At 41.4% G+C, this 18,122-nt stretch overlaps 1 long non-coding RNA gene across 1 annotated transcript; it reads left to right on the forward strand.

Annotated features, from left to right (window-relative positions):
- The first annotated feature begins 1,621 nt into the window (after nt 1–1,621).
- On the forward strand, nt 1,622–2,611 carry LOC127108023 (uncharacterized). The gene is made up of 3 exons (XR_007795893.1): nt 1,622–2,046; nt 2,134–2,396; nt 2,487–2,611. It is a non-coding gene; the product is annotated as an uncharacterized LOC127108023 (long non-coding RNA).
- The last annotated feature ends 15,511 nt before the right edge of the window (nt 2,612–18,122 follow it).

The raw sequence follows: 18,122 nt of genomic DNA on the forward strand, positions 1-18,122 counted from the left end.
TTTTGCATGCAGTAGGTGTGTGTGAGTTTGCATTAGTCTTTTGCATGCAGTAGGTCTTTTGCATGAGAAATGGAAGGTATATGAATGTGTTGACGTATTGAATCATTGTCTTACTTGGGTCTTATTGAATCATTTCTATATTACAGATAAAATGGCTAACCAAGACGATACCCATGCCGCGAATGAATCACGTAATAATGTTGAAAAAGAAATCAAACGAGGATTGACTGTTATGAAGTCAATCATTCGTGCAAGAGACAAGGGTGTAAAATTTGAAGTGCATTGGAGTGCTGAAGACCAACTAATTGAGCCTAACGGTTCAATGTTGGCAAGTTACATTGGTTTCCTTGTTCGACAACATATTCCGATTACATGTGATAATTGGAGAAGTCCGGACTTGAAGGTTGACAAGGAAAAAATATGGTCGGAGATACAGGTACTTACCATATATTGTTATATGTTTTTTTTGTTGACTATTTGTTAACCATATATTGTTATAATATGACTTTATAATAACACACTCCATTTGTATGTTTTTTAGAGATCCTTTCACATCGATGAAAGCCGGCAAAAATATTGTATTCAATTGGCCGGAAAAAGACTCCGAGGATTTCGATCCTTTTTGTGCAACAAATTTCTCAAGGATGAGGAAGGAAAATTTGTTGAAGGAGAACGGCCAATGAAGTATGCCGAGATTATTTCAGCCGATGAATGGGATAACTTTGTCGCCAAACGAAGAAACGAAAAATTCCATGTAATGTCTATTAATTATGGTATTATACAATTGTTAAGTTACTTGGTTCTAATATGCCTTAAACTTTTTTATCCAGGAAATAAGCGACATAAATAGGAAAAGGGCATCAAAACCCGCGTATCCGTACAAAAAAGGGCGTACGGGTTATGCACGGTTACAACAAAGAATTGTGAGTATATTCAAATGCTATGAGCTTATACATTGTCACAATATGTTATAATTGATGATCTTATAATCTAATTCAATGTGTAGCTAGCCGAGGAGAAAAGTGACGCAACATCTCTTCCGGACCACGTATTATGGAAGGCTGCTCGGGTTGGGAAGGATGGGGTTGTCGTTGAAGCGGTCCAAAATGTTTATGACGAATGTGTAAGTATATGTAACATTATTTCTTTAATTATATCGAAAATTTTGTTAGACATATAATTCATTTTTAATCTCCTCTAATAATATTTCAGGAGACTTTATCCCAAACCGTACCTTCAACCGAGGTCCAGGATTGCAGGAGCGTACTTAGTCGAGTACTAAATGTTCCTGAGTATTCCGGTCGTGTGAGGGGTAAGGGTTTTGGTGTGACTCCGTCGTCATTTTATAAAAAAACAAAAACAAAAAATCCTACCAACAAAGAGGTGATGGAGACCTTGGCGGAGTTAAGGGCACAAGTACTCCAACTGCAAAACGAGAATGCAAGGTATAGAGAGGAAAGGTGCGCTTCCGAGGCAAAAGATACTAGTGACCGAGCTAGTATCAATCATCAACCGAAATTTCCCGAGGTAATTATATATGTTATTATGAAATTAAAATAGCACTTTTTTACTTGACACATATACAAGTTAACAATTACATTTATTATTGGTTTAGGGCATTTCACCTTGTCAGCTGTATCTATCGTCACCAACTTATCGCATGGTTGGCAAGGGAAAAGTGCACAATACTTCGGGTGAATTACTTCACCATAATCCCCTCCCGGTGGGATTTATGAAAGTTTCGGTTGACCTCGTATTAGATACGGACGCCCGTCTACCATTACCCGACGTTGTTTCAGAGACAACGTTGATGCGAGATGCAGTCGGATTCTTTGTTGGTTGGCCGTCAGATCTAATTTTCCCTGATGCCGAGGTATATATGTTCTAAATGATTATGAATATTTAGTATTCACATTTCAATTCAGCTACAATTATGATATTTAATCAACCCTTATTACATGGTAATGTTAGACTCCTACAAGACCCACCCCTAAAGCTGGTAAAGGGATTTCAAGACGCATCGAGTCGGTTGCATCTCAAAAAGAGGTATAAATATATATACCCATTGAATTATATACACAACGGTTCTTTTGCATCACAAAAAGTAATGATTTATTTTATATGAATTTTTAGGTTCCCGGTCGAAAGTTGAAAAGCGATGGTAAGGATATTCCAACGAAGGATATTCCAACGACGGCCGGGACAAAATCTCAAATTATGATGCGTCTTGAGAAAATGGTGGAAGAGTCCGATATTATGGACGGGTCCATTCGTAGTGTAGATTTTGATGAAGGTGTTTTCGGATTTGCTCATTCCGAAATAATTGCAAAGGAGGACATGCAACAACTTTTTGAGCACGACGAATTGGGCATCGCTATCATTCATACATACATATGGTACTCCGATCAATCTATAATTTACTTAGTTGAACAATTTATTTACATATTTCAATGAGTAGTCTAATATTTATTATGTTTCTATTTAAGGTATATGTATGACAAATTGATGCGGGGAACTGAATTGTGTAACCGTTTCAATTTTATTGCTGCTTCCCGTGTCAACGCAACGTTAATATCGAAAAATCCAACATCCGTAAAGAATGATCTAGTCGATAGATTCATGGCGGCCGGCGATAATACTACACCCAGTTTGTATTTTTTACCGTTTAATTCTGGCAACGGGTTAGATTTTCTTTCTAATAATTTCATTCTAATCTATGTATATCTTTTACGTAAAAAATTTTCATTCATCTAAATTTTTGTTTTATTTTACAGCGGCCACTGGGTGTTGGTTGCTATGGATCTTTCGAGACTAATAGTGTATTATCTCGATTCGTTATCGGGTGATTGGAGTAAATATTCGGGTTTGAAGAAGACGGTTGACACGTAAGTGAAATTCCCCTAAATATTCGTGTGTATTTCTATATTTAATTATGTCTGCCAGATTGATCTCAATATACGTTTTTATTTTGTTAGGGCAATACTAAAATTTAGATCGAAAAGGAATTACCGCATTAGGAAGGACATTACCTGGGTCAGAGTTCAGGTATATATTAAGTATCTTATTTTTGCTTATAATAGTGTTTGTTTTTTTGCTTATAATAGTGTTTGTAAGAAATTAACTATATATATATTGTTTGTTTTTCTGTGTAGTGTCCTCAGCAAAATAATTCGGTCGATTGCGGATTTTTTGTATTGAGATTTATGAGAGATATCATTGCATTGAATCGTATAGACATCCCAAAAATGGTATGGAATAATAACTTAGGGTTTATTTTAATATTATCGGATAACTAATCTAATTTGTTACTAAATCATGAATATGTTTTATTCTCTTAATTGTAGTACTTTGAGGAATACAAATCTTACTCAAGAGCTCATTTGGATGAAATGAAGGATGAATTGTGTCAATTCATTGTTGATCAAAGAATCATATAGCTAGGTTGTATATTGGTACATATATGTATGGAATGTTGTTGTTGTATGTTGTTGTTGTATATATGTTGTATATTGTTGTTGTACTTTTACTAAATCATGAATATGTTGTTGTATATTGTTGATCAAAGAATCATATATTAATGTTGTATATATGGAGGATTAATGTTGTATATAAATGGATTCATGTTGTATATATCAATGGATTAATGGTGTATAACATTGGATTAAAGGATGAAATCAATATGAATTTTACACTTTTGCAGCATGCGAACAGGTTACCAATTAAATATCCACTGTTTTTCAAACAAATTTTTTTAAAATAACTAACACTTTAGAGGGCGCTTTCTGTAGGAAGCGCCCTCTAAACACTTTACATTAAGAACTTTAGAGGGCGCTTTGTCCAGAAAGCGCCCTCTAAACACTTTACATTGACAACTTTAGAGGGCGCTTTCTGCAGAAAGCGCCCTCTAAAGTGTTAGTTATTTTAAAAAAATAAGCGCCCTCTGAACACTTTACATTGACAACTTTAGAGGGCGCTTTCTCCAGAAAGCGCCCTCTAAACACTTTACATTGACAACTTTAGAGGGCGCTTTTCCCAGAAAGCGCCCTCTAAGGTGTCCCTTTATGGACCACTCCAGAGGGCGCTTTTTTCATAAAGCGCACTATAATGTGGCCCTTTAGACAGCGCTTTCTCCAGGAAAACAAAGCGCTGTCTTTACCTATGCCAGCGCCAGATTAGAGGGCGCTTAAAAGCGCTGTTATAGGCCAAAATAAGCGCTCTCTCTCTCTCTCTCTCTCTCTCTCTCTCTCTCTCTCTCTCTCTCTCTCTCTCTCTCTCTCTATAAGTTATTGCATATTTAGGTAATCGTTTCTTAGTGTAGTTTATTGTTAATTCTTGTTGGTAGAGATTTATTACGTAAGTGTAGGTTTTGTTAGAATTAGAATCTAATTTTGTTTTAGTGTTGATTAAATTCTGCAAATTGTGTTGTTAGAATCTTTTAGAGATTGAACTTTGTAAAGGATACATCTCGTGTAATTTATGATTTGTAAATTCAATTTAGCTTGTAACTTTTTATGTTATTTTCTTTGAATAATATAAGGATAATTATGAATTATAGTATAATTACATTCAGGATTCCTTTCAAAATAAACATAACATCTCTATTTTCCCTAATTACTTTCCGCAATGCAAACTCTAATTTTTCATTTTGAAAATCAATCAAAATTTTCAAATGGTTATATTCACCCTCCTCTAGACCATTTATGTAGTCCATATTCCTATCCATCATATTCATTGATCACTTTACAATGTAAGTGTGAATTCTCTTATATAGACTGTGCACATTATAGGTAGTTATAACTAACTCAAAAGTTGGTTATTCATCTAACTTGCTAGCATAAAAAAGTTATGTACATTTCTTAATATAATCATGCATTTCTTAATACAATCATGCATGCTTGAACATCATACACATGCAAAAAATCAAATCCAGAAGAGCTCAAATGATAGGTAAACAAAAATGCACAAATGCAAGGAAAAAAATGTGACACAAATTGTCACACTACATCATCATGTGTCCAAAATAGTGATAGCATATGATAAAAATCTCAAACCAAAGCTCAAAAATCCTATCACATGTGAAGATTAAGCACACCAAATTTCAGATCAATTGGATCAACACATAGCATTTCACAAAGCATTCATCATGACATATCAAATTGGCACCATGTTCAAACAAAAAATTCCAAATTAAAAATCCAGAATCAAACAATTCATGAAATAAATGCTATAAAAAACTAGATATCAAAACAAAATTTGAAAAAAAATTGGAGTCAAATTGGACATTTCTACTATTTTTTATGAATTTTCAAAGTTGAACAAATAATTTGAAGCATTAAAATGAAATATGGAGGGAAAAATATTATTTGAATAAAATCCATAAATGTGCAAGGCCAAGAATCGAACACACGCTCTAAGGCTCCACAAGCGCTCAAGCCAAAACGCAGTGTTCCAATTAATGCGTGGCAGTACACATAAGCAGTCAAAGCACACAAAGCAAAGTCAAGGCAATCATGGACCAATCAGTTAGACACGCTAGCTACACATCAGCACCACGCAAGCAAAGGAAATGGAAATTCAAATGAAATTCTGAAAACACACAAGCCAGGAATCGAACTTGCGCACGTCAGGCCAGGAGCAACATGAAACGTTGCGTTTCATCACGAAACTCTAGCATCAATAACCAGACGCCGGAATAGTAGTTCCGGTCGTCTTCTCCGGCCGTCTTCGGCGGAGATCAACATATTTTTTTCCAGATTTCAACAAAATGTATATGGTTCGAAAGCTCTTTCCATGTAGATCTCAAATATCGTGTCAAATTCATCTAATTCCTCATGTATCTCATGGATCGAAGCAAAACATAATCATGTGCAAAACTTTAATTCATCACCACATGCTCATTTCTTCACCAAAATCAATTCTAAACACATCAACATGCTCAGCATAACAAGATCTACACGATTATCACAAGAAATTGGCAAAAGAAAGAGATTGAATTCAACCTACTTGGAAATGGAAGTTGATGTACACGAGTGTTCAAGCCTTCAAAATCTCCAGATCTACTCCACTGAACCTCTATAGAAGCTTTAAGCACAAATCACCACTTGAAACCACCTAGATCTAGCTGAATTTCAAACTTCCATTGACATGTTCATGTGCTTGAATGGCTCGAATTCCAGTTCAATTGTCCAATCCAATGGTTGATTCTTGTTCAATGGAGCATGTTGAACATGATTATGCAAGAATGTTGGAGAATTATGTGAAGAAAATTGAAAATCAAAGTGAGAGAATTTTGGAGGGAAATGGAGAATTTTATATCTGAAAAGTTGTTATGAGCAAAAACAGTTAGGGTTTGGCTTTTATATGATTCACTAATGATGCTGTAATCAAAATTAACCATTTGCTAATCATGCTTAGTGAGTTTTTAATCCATTTGCAAAAAATGATAAGTGAACCAATATGGCCATGTTACACGTCCAAATTCTCATGCAAAGCCTTGAAATCACTTAAAAACAACCAATAATCATGATGGAAGTGGTATTTTGTTTGTAGCATCAACCAAATTTGAATTATTAAATTTCCCTCCATTTTGCACATGTGTGAGCAAGTGATCATATGAGCTTCTCCCATGCAAGGCAATGATTCATTTGTAAATTATTGGTCACAAAGAGTATTTTGCAAAAAGAATGGACCAATTTGGAGTATTGAATCAAAAGTTATGCCACTTTGAAATTCCATGTATACTTTGTGATCATTTGGCCATAACTTCCCAACCAATCATCATATGATCATGAAATAGGACTTTTTGAAAATGGGAGAGAAATATATTCAACTTTCATGTTCACCAAAAATCCATTTGAAGCTTCTTTGATGTTGATAAGTCAAGTTGAATGTGAACCAAAAACTTGTCATTTTTGGAAACTTTTAATTACAGGTCACTTTCCATTTTTGGAAACTTTTGCCATGACTTCAAAATCTTCAAGATAGATGTTTAGAATGAAAAATGGACCTATTTTCAGATGATATGCAAAATGCAATGCCTAATGCTCTAAAATATGAAATGCAATATGCCAAACTAGTCCCATGAAGAGGAGGGCAAATTTTGAGGTGTTACAGCTGCCCCTATTCAATCCACTGTGAACCTGTCGATATGAACAACCTCGGCTTTCAGATGATCAGGGTGAAGAGTGATTGAATACAAAGAACAGACGAACAATTTACGCTCCGCTGGGAATTAAGTAACAATGCCTGTCAAAATCGGCAAAGAAGTGATCTTAAAAGAAGAATCTGTTTGGTACGGTGAGAGTCGGCCTGAATACCGAAAAAGAATGTTTAACCTGGATACCAAAATAAATGGTAACACAGGATTAACCATGGCCTGAATGCCGCATCCGCTGGGGATTATCATTATTTATTTATCTTTTTTTTTTCTTTGAACCCCAAAACTTTTTGATTGATTTTATTTTTGCTTTTCTTGAACCCCAGAACTTTTTCTTTCGCGCGGATGATCCCTGATCACCGCATTTGAACCCCGATTGTCCCTCTTGTTGCTAAACAATGAACCCCATTCTCCATTTGAACCCCGGTCGCCTGACGATAACTCGCGATCGCCGTTGTGAACCCCATTCTCCAGAAAACACCCCGTGTCTCCTTTTCTCCATTTGAACCCCGCTCTCCATTTGCTCGTGCTAATTCCGTTGGCAATGCCGGAAATAACACCAACCACCAATCTGATGGCCACATACCAGAGGGTATACCTTCACGAAAGGAAGGTAACATGTGCATTTCTTCCTCGAAAGACACCCATAACGACTTCTGTTGGCCTCAGCCAAAGTCTAAGGTGACACATGATCAGAAGACAATCCTGAGGACCTCATCCCGGATACAATCTTCAATTCCAGTTGAACCCCGCTCTCCAGAAAATGCCGCAGCACTTCCTTTTCTCCATTTGAACCTCGATTTTCGCGCTGATCACGTAACGTTCTCCGATCTACATTTCCATCTTCGCCCGACGGAAACTCTTCCTCCAATATCGCACTACTGAGGAATATTGTCGATCCAGAATCATGATGCTAAACTCCTCAGAGTAACATCTTCCAACTTCCATCTCCGCCCGACAGAAATTCTTCCTCCAATATCGCACTACTGGGGAATACTGTTGATTCAATGTCACGATGCTAAACTCCTCAGAGTAACATCCTCACCAACCGGCAAAACAATTCTCAAACGGTAACCACGGCTTGAGACAAGTTTATGCTTGCAATGCTGATGCATGATTTTTTCAGCGTAATGCTTCATAACCATGGAAATGCTACGCAATTAGTTATGCAATATGCTATGCTTCTCTAAATGATGAATGTATAAAAAGTATCCCCCTCATGGGACGACACGAGCAACTCTGCTGAGGAACTCGATATCTCTCCAATCTCCCACCCTGCTTGGGATAACACCGCTGTTGGGTAAAGGATAATCCTCACTGGGGATGACCTCCACCGAACCCGATCCGCTTGGGGACTTCGCTGGGGAAACAGCTACCAACGCACACCTCTGTTGGGGAAACGACCACCTTCAGACCCACTGGGGAAATAACAATCTCAACCCTGCTAGGGGAAACAATAACCTTCAGGCCTGGCTGCCGAAGAAATAACGATCTCGAACCTGCTGGGGAGATACAGCAACCTTCAAGCCTGGCTGCCGAAGAAATAACGATCTCGAACCTGCTGGGGAGATACAGCATATCTGACACGGAACACCTGTCGACTCGTCGACCACTAGTATTCACCATCTAACCGTTACTTTCCACTTCTTCAGACTTTGAAGAGTCTTCTTGATTCATCACCTTGTATTCTCGACTTCTCCCTTCTTCAGGAAGATCGACCTCCTTAGATTCGTGTCAACTCCAGTCCTCAGACTTTGAAGAGTCTTCTTGATTAACCCTCAAGGATCGCCGTCCTTCTTTCGCCGTCTCTTCACCATTCCTCAACTCCTTGTCCCTGATTGGACTCGAAGGATTCTTTTGCCAAAAAGCTTCACATCACAACCTGCAAGTGAGTGAAAATATCTAACAGCACCTGCAAAAGAGATCGTTAGATAAAAACGTGCCCCAGGCGTGCCAAAATTTCAACACCAAGGTCACTCAACCTTCCGAATAAGATTTCAAGTTCTCAATCCTATAAACATGCATTGGAAGGGACCCGTATGTTCTCAAAATGCAAAGATTCTTATCAAAGTAAACGGATGTTTTTGCAATCAAAGCGGTAACGAAAACAAAAACAGAATTATTTGACTGAATATGCATTTTATTGATTGAAAAAGGTGGCTCATAATTGAGCAATACACAGGAAGCAATCCCTGAAAAGAGGTAATTGCGCTCAAAAGGAAAATCTATCCTAATGGCAATGTGAACCCGTGATCTCATCGAGTTTCAACCCGGTTACAACCCATATGTCCTCAAGACTCTCCGCGCTTTCTGCCTTCTGAATAAGACGCTTCCGACCGATCTCTGCCGGGGATTATCCATGTGTCATAACCAAAGTACAAACGATCATGCTAGACGCAGTTGTTCGTCTCATTCCCTCTTTTGCCTGGACCGCCCTTTCGGGTTTTCAGTCCACCGGGATACCCTTTTTTGCCCAAGTCTCCCTTGTGGGATTTTCGACTTGCCGGGTGTATAATTTTTCCTTTTTATCCCTAATTTTTGCCCGAACCTTTTTCATTTTTCTGGTTCACCGGGATGCCCATTTTTTCCTGGACTATTTTATTCTTTTCGTCCAGCGGGTCTCTTATACGAAGTATTTTTTAACTGCGTCCGCATTCACAGGGGATGGAAAATCCTCGCCATCCATGGTCGTCAACAACAAGGCTCCGCCAGAGAAAACCTTCTTGACCACGAATGGACCCTCATAATTGGGTGTCCACTTGCCCCGATGATCATTTTGAGGAGGAAGGATCTTTTTCAACACCATATCTCCCACATGGTATACCCGAGGTCGCACCTTTCGGTCAAAAGCACGCTTCATTCGCTGTTGGTACTACTGCCCATGACAAATGGTTTCCAACCTCTTTTCCTCAATCAGGCTCAACTCTTCATACCGAGTCCTTACCCATTCAGCCTCTTCCAATTTCACATCCATCAAGACTCTCAATGACGGAATCTGAACCTCAACTGGTAGCACGACTTCCATCCCATACACGAGCGAGAAAGGCGTTGCCCCAGTAGATGTACGCACCGAGGTTCGATATCCATGCAATGCAAACGGCAACATCTCGTGCCAATCCTTATAGGTCACGACCATTTTCTGCACAATCTTCTTAATATTCTTATTAGCCGCCTCGACCGCCCCATTCATCTTTGGACGATAAGAAGAAGAATTGTGATGCTCGATTTTGAACTCCCGACACAGTTCTGCCATCATCTTATTATTGAGATTAGAACCATTATCAGTAATGATTCTTTCGGGAACCCCATATCTGCAAATGATGTCTCTTTTCAGGAACCTGGCCACGACGTGTTTCGTCACGTTTGCATAAGATGCCGCTTCCACCCACTTGGTGAAGTAGTCAATAGCCACTAAGATGAACCGGTGCCCATTCGAAGCCGTAGGCTCGATCTTTCCGATCATATCAATGCCCCACATAACAAACGGCCATGGAGATGACATCAAACTCAACGGGTTTGGAGGCACATGCACCTTATCAGCATAAATTTGGCATTTATGACATCTACGCACGAAGTTGAAACACTGAGCCTCCATTGTCATCCAGTAATAACCAGCTCTTAACAGCTTTTTCACCATTGCATTCCCACTGGCGTGGGTACCAAACGACCCCTCGTGCACCTCTTTCATCAATTGGTTTGCTTCTTTGTCATCGACACACCTAAGCAACACCCAATCAAAATTCTGCTTGTACAAAACCCCATCCTTGTTCAGATAGAATACCATGGCCAACCTCCTCAGAGTCTTTCGGTCTTTTTTAGATGCTCCCTCGGGATACTCTTGGGTTTCCAGATACCGTTTGATGTCACAATACCACGGCTTTTCATATCAGGCGCCACCTCAACAGCAAATACATAAGCCGGTCTATCCAATCGTCCCACCTCAACACTAGGGAACTGATTCCACCACTGCACCTTAATCAAGGCAGCCAGAGTAGCCAAAGCATCTGCCAAAGGATTCTCTTCTCTTGGCACATGGTGTAATTCCACCTTGGTGAAGAACGTCAACAATCTTCTCGTATAATCCCGGTATGGAATTAAATGAGATTGATGCGTATACCATTTCCCGTTAACCTGGTTCACGACCAAAGTTGAATCTCCATAGATAACAAGGTTCTTGATTCGCAAATCAATCGCCTCTTCAATACCCAAGATACAAGCTTCGTATTCAGCCACATTGTTGGTGCACTCAAACGTTAGCCGGGCAACAAAAGGAATGTGGGATCCCTTCGACGTAACCAAAACAGCACCAACTCCACTACCATTCGCGTTAACGGCCCCATCAAACATCAAAATCCATTCGAATTCAGGGTCAGGCCCCTCCTTCGGGATCGGTTCCTCACAATCTTTCGATTTGAGAAACATGATGTCCTCATCAGGGACCTCAAACTTCATCGGTTGATAATCCTCAATGGGTTGTTGGGCGAGGTAATCAGACAATACACTCCCCTTTATTGCTTTCTGAGAGGTGTACTGGATATCGTACTCAGTCAAAATCATTTGCCATCTTGCAACCCATCCGGTCAATGCTGGCTTCTCAAATATATACTTGATCGGATCCATCTTGGAAATCAACAAAGTGGTATGAACCAGCATATACTGTCTCAGTCGGTGAGCAACCCATACCAAAGCGCAACAAGTTTTCTCGAGCAGTGAATATCTTGTTTCACAGTCGGTAAACTTTTTGCTAAGGTAGTAAATTGCATGCTCTTTTCGACCAGACTCGTCATGCTGCCCCAGTACACACCCCATAGACCCCTCGAGGACTGTCAAGTACAGAATTAACGGTCGTCCCTCCATAGGAGGCATCAGAATCGGAGGCTCCTGCAAATATTCTTTTATCTTTTCAAATGCCGCTTGACAATCATTATTCCACCTGACCGTTTGATCTTTTCTCAACAACTTGAATATGGGTTCACACGTGGCTGTTAGATGAGATATGAACCGTGAAATGTAGTTCAATCTACCTAAGAAACCACGAACCTCCTTCTCTGTTCTCGGTTCAGGCATTTCTTGTATCGCTTTTACCTTGGCAGGATCAACCTCGATTCCTCTTTCACTCACAATAAACCCCAGCAACTTACCGGACCGCACTCCAAAAGTGCACTTATTCGGATTCAACCTCAGTCTGAATTGTCCCAATCGGTCAAACAACTTGGCCAGATCTACCAGATGCCCCTCTTCTATTTGGGACTTTGCTATCATGTCATCAATATAGCATTCAATTTCATGATGAATCATATCATGAAACAAAGTCACCATGGCTCTTTGATACGTGGCACCGACGTTCTTGAGACCAAATGGCATCACCTTATAACAAAAAGTGCCCCATGGTGTGATGAACGTTGTTTTCTCCATATCCTCTGGCGACATTTTGATTTGATTATAGCCAGAAAAGCCATCCATGAAGGAAAATACCGAGAATTGAGCTGTATTATCTACCAACATATCGATGTGAGGTAATGGGAAATCATCTTTCGGGCTAGCTCTGTTCAAATCCCGGTAGTCCACACACATCCTCACCTTTCCATCCTTCTTCGGCACCGGCACAATATTCGCGACCCAGGGCGGATAGTTAGTGACAGCGAGGAAACCAGCATCCAACTGCTTTTGCACTTCCTCTTTAATTTTCATGGCCATCTCAGGTCGAGTTCTGCGCAACTTCTACTTCACTGGAGGACAATCTGCTCTCAATGGCAACCTGTGTACAACGATATCGGTATCCAACCCTGGCATATCCTGATAAGACCAGGCGAAGATATCAACATACTCTTTCAACAGTGCTACCATTCTGCTCTTGACATTCACCTCCAAGGCGGCCCCGACTTTCACTTCCTTTCTGACCTCCTCGGTACCCAAATTAACAATCTCGACTTGCTCCTCGTGCGATTGAATCACCTTCTCCTCTTGTTTCAACAACCTGGCTAATTCTTCCGGCAGTTCACAATCTTCTTCGCCTTCTTCGACATGATAGATCGCATTGTCGAAGTCATATGAGGATGTAACAGGATTGTTATCAATGAGATCCGGAGAATGATCGCATCTGCATGAATGTTGATTCATGCATTGCTTTAGAGTTGGGACACGACAAATAAAGAAGGAAAATGAAAACAAACATTACCATTTTTATTTGTTTTTATTAAACTGCAAAAATAAATGAAAAACAGGGAACACCGTTTTTAATGTGAAAAATATCCTTTTATTAATGATGCAAATATTGCAAAGTGAAACACATGAGGTGGCCCTTACAATGAACCATTACGTTTCGGGAAAAACGTATGGCTTTCATGCAAACAGAATTGAAAAATAGAAATATTACTCTTCACGTAGAGTGACAGTGATGATCTTTTCGGCCTTCCAGTTCTGGATCTCCATTCCTGGTACGCACGGTTTTATCCACGAGTCCAGCTCGCAGTCACTGTCAATTTCTTCACCCACCGCACAGATGCGATCTGGATCTAGCATTCCAGCACTGGTGAACGTGAATGGCTGACGACGTCCTTTGCTCTGTCCAGACGAGCCTCGGCCCGACTGATAACCAACCCCAAACCTGTCTTCCTTTGCCGCAATGTCTATCATTCTTCCCCAACCTGGGGCCTCTCCATTTTTTACTACTTCCGCAGCCTGTTTGTAAGAAGAAATGGACGGTTTTTTCTCTTCCTTGGCAAAAATGGCATTCTCCACCTTGACGATTTCGAACGCCTGGCTTGGTGTTTCAAATATTTCACCGTCCATTTCTACATACTTGAACGATGACAAGTGGCTGACAAAAATATCTTCCTCCCCACAAACTGTTACGACCTGCCCGTCCCAGATATACTTTAACTTCTGGTGCAAAGTCGAAGTCACTGCCCCTGCAGCGTGTATCCATGGTCGACCCAACAAGCAACTGTATGCCGGCTGAATATCCATGACAGAAAACACAGACTTGAACACCTCGGGCCCGATCTTCACAGGGAGCTCCACTTCCCCGAACACAGCCCTCTTAGAGCCATCAAATGCTCTGACCACCAAATCAGTGGGCCTCAACACCACTCCTTCACAATCCAACTTTGCCAGGGCCTTCTTAGGCAACACATTGAGTGACGAGCAGGTATCCACCAAAACGTGCGAGAGCACTGCTCCTTTACACTCCATTGAGATGTGTAATGCCTTATTATGATTATGCCCATCCACAGTAAGATCGAGATTAGTGAAACCCAACCCATGGCTGGCATTGACATTCGACACCACTGTCTCTAGCTGATTGATCGTTATCTCCTACGGGACATAGGCTCTCTTCAATATTTTCAACAAAGCCTCTCTATGCCCTTCTGAGCTCAACAGCAATGATAGGATCGAAATCTTGGACGGAGTTTGCTGCAGATGGTCAACAAGCTTATACTCAGACTTCTTGATGGTCCTCAAAAACTCCTCGGCTTCATTATCAAGTTCTTTTTCCGACCCAACAGGCGTCGGTGCCGCTATAGGAGTACCCTCACTCACCACCTGCTTACCTCTTGCCCTGGCTAAAGCCTCGGCCTTATCTCTCTTTTCTTTTTCTGCCTCCCCATTCCTTAATGTGTCAGGCGCAAACAACCTTCTGCTGCGAGTGAAACCACTAGGTCCGGCATTATCCACCTTTGAAACAGTGGTTTCACCTGCAGCCTGATCCTCCTGTTTCTCTTCATTGCAATATACCTCCCCACCATAATCCCACGGCACAGCATCGTCGCTTTCATATGGAATAGGCCCCGGTACCGTGATGGTAACTGGAGCTGCATCTGCCGGCGCGGACAAGTTGATAGGTTCAAAATAAATGGTTATGGTGGAAACATCCTCCCTCTCCAAACCAACTCTCTCAAATCGGAGACTTCCCTCCTCCATCATTCTCTAGACAGCCTCCCTCAATAATACACACCCATTGGTAGCGACCGTGCAAGCGGCACAACAATCATCACAACCCAGAAAAACTCCATTCTTCAACAACTGTCTCTTGACCTCAGCCAATGGAGTCCTCAACCGATCCACGTCCATCACCCCAATTGTCCTCCTATCCTCCGAAATTGCATTCACCCCCATCTGACCATGCGCCGACATGGGATTAACATTAACATTCGGCGATGGTGCAAAATTGATGGCCTTGGAGTCTACCAAATCTTGGACAACATGCTTGAAAGCTTTACAATTCTCAACACTGTGTCCAGGGGCACCAAAATGGAACTCACACTTGGCGTTCTCATCATAGTTGGCAGGCCTCTGGTCTGGTCTCAATGGAGCCAACGCCCTCAGCTGTACTAACCCGAGATCCTTCAGCTTCTTTAACATAAAGGAGTACGTCACAGGTGGCCTATCAAACTGACGATCAGTCATTCTTCCTCTCAACTGATACCCGGCCCGTTGTGGTCTCTGCTGAAATGGTTGTCGTTGCTGTGGTTGTTGCTGTTGCTGTTGTGCAGGTTGATTATCAACAGGAATTGTTACTGCAGCAGTATGCTGGTAGTAACGATCCCTACCATGTCCTCTCTGAGCATACACAGCACTCGCGTCACCCTCCTTCTTACGCTGACCGTTACCAAAGGGCTTCTTCGATCCAGACGACGAAGCATTTCCCTGTATCTTTCCCATTTTCAGCCAGCTTTCAATTCTTTCACCAGCCACTACGATGTCTGCAAAACCAGTGACAGGGCAACCCACCATCGTTTCAGCAAAAGTCCCCTGCAGGGTACCCATGAACAGATCAGACATTTCCCGATCTACCAACGGTGGTTGAACTCTGGAAGCCAACTCCCTCCACCTTTGTGCATACTCTTTAAACCCTTCATTTGGCTTCTGAGACATACCCTGCAACTGGGTACGGCTAGGAGCCATGTCAGCATTGAATTGGTACTGTTTAAAGAAAGCATCTCCCAAATCCTACCAGCTCTTGATATCCGATGATCTCAACTTGGTATACCACTCCAGAGACCCACCAGACAAGCTGTCCTAGAAGAAGTACATCCAGAGTTTCTGGTCCATGGTGTAAGCAGATATCTTCCGGACAAAGGCCTGAAGATGAGTTTCCGGGCAAGAACTCCCATTATACTTGTCAAACGTGGGTGCTTTAAACTTTTGTGGGATCACAATCCCCTCATCCAGTCCCATGTTTGTAATATTGATAGCCCCAGGAGTAGCATGGCTTTCCAGAGCCCTGATCTTCTCTGCTAATATCTGAATCTCTTTATTTGGTGGTTGAACACCATACTGCCCAAATTGCTCGTTCAGCACAGAGAACTGATCTTCTTCTTTATCCTTCACCGCCCCAAAGAAAGGAGGAAACTGATTATCCTTCAAAATATTGCCCACAGGACCTGGTCCACCACCTGCAGCGAAACCAAAACCACCACCATTATTGATGACTATACCAGCAGTAGTTGCCTTCCTTCTGGGATCACCACCATCCCTGTAACCACCAAGACCATTGTTGGAAACACCCTCCTGATTATTGCCACTATTGGCAGCCGACGCCCGTTCAAGCTTCTCCACCTTCTCAACAAGTGCTTTCTGCCCCAAGGCGAACCCTTGCATGACGTTGATCAACTCTCCCATCTTCTCTTTCAGCTCGAGAATGTCAGCGTTGGGTAGATCCATCAGTTTGGATTTGTTGCGCCTGGTAGGGTATCTGTGCGGACGAGCTACGTGCAAAGGAATGATTCTACGTGTGCGAGCAATGATTCCTGAAACAATCAAGCACGTTAGAAACCAACACCTGCAAAATAGAAGACAAGTTATTATGATTCATGCATGAATGCAATGTCTATCCACATGAGGACCACTCTGTCTTTCGATCCTGGTTTCATCGAGACAGATAATAATTTGACAGCAACATTCTGACATCAATCATCTGGTTTTCCCATACAAAACAGAGAGTTATGATTTAGCAAAGATATCACCCGACCATGGTGTGTTATGTGAGTACGCACAGAAAAGAAAATAAAGCTTTGAAGATCAATCACTGAATGATAATAACCACTGTATATCAAAAGTGCGCAACACGTGCAAGAGTCATACATCAGGCTTGATACAAATCAACAGTATAATTCTCCAGAATCGGGAAGAAATACAGGCAAGTGAATTCCGTCAATATGCCTGACGGTAATCCAACACAGGATAATAACTGCAACAAAAGTCTAAACTGAAGAAGGTCCCACAGAAGGCTCTACATCATCAACCATTCTGGTAAACTTCATAGCGAACCTGAGCTCAGTATTCTCCTGCTGAAGTCTTCCCACCTCTTTCTAGTGAATCTTCATCTTTCGGAAATAATGGTCTCTCTCAGCAAGATAATGATCTCTCTCGGCCATAATCTTCGCTTGCTCTTCTTCCTTAACTCTCAGCTTTGCTTCCCAGTCTGTGGTAAGGGCTTTGGCTTTGGCTTCCCTCTGAGTCTTCACAAGGATTTGTCTCCTCTTCTCATCTTCAATGACTTTCAACGCTCTGGCCAACTTCTCCTAGGTGCGGTCGTGCTCCTTCGTAGATGACTCTAGAGCTTGGCTGATCTTGCAATAATAAGCGGTATCTACCTCAAAACGCTTCACCTCAAGAGCATGTCTCTTAGCCTGGTCTTCTGCTTTCCTTTTGACTTCCTGATTAGCCATTTGAATTCTAGCAACACTCATTTCCAACTCAGTCTTCTCTTCTTGCAGTTGATCTCTCTCCCTCTTCATCTCTAGAAATTCTTCCATGCTGACAGAAGAACATGGCCCCTCAATCAACGGATACCAAAGATCACCCACAGGAAATGGTAGACGAGTGAGCTCCACCCTTTTTCTGAGCCAATCATCAAACGGGGGGAAAGACCTGTTATTAGCTCTACCCCAAGAAAACTTGCCTTTCCTTTGAATGCGGCACCATGCATCAGACACTTGCCTCAACGATGACTGATTACCCT

The sequence above is a fragment of the Lathyrus oleraceus genome, chromosome 7, assembly GCF_024323335.1.
Source record: "Lathyrus oleraceus cultivar Zhongwan6 chromosome 7, CAAS_Psat_ZW6_1.0, whole genome shotgun sequence".
Lineage (NCBI taxonomy): Eukaryota > Viridiplantae > Streptophyta > Magnoliopsida > Fabales > Fabaceae > Lathyrus > Lathyrus oleraceus.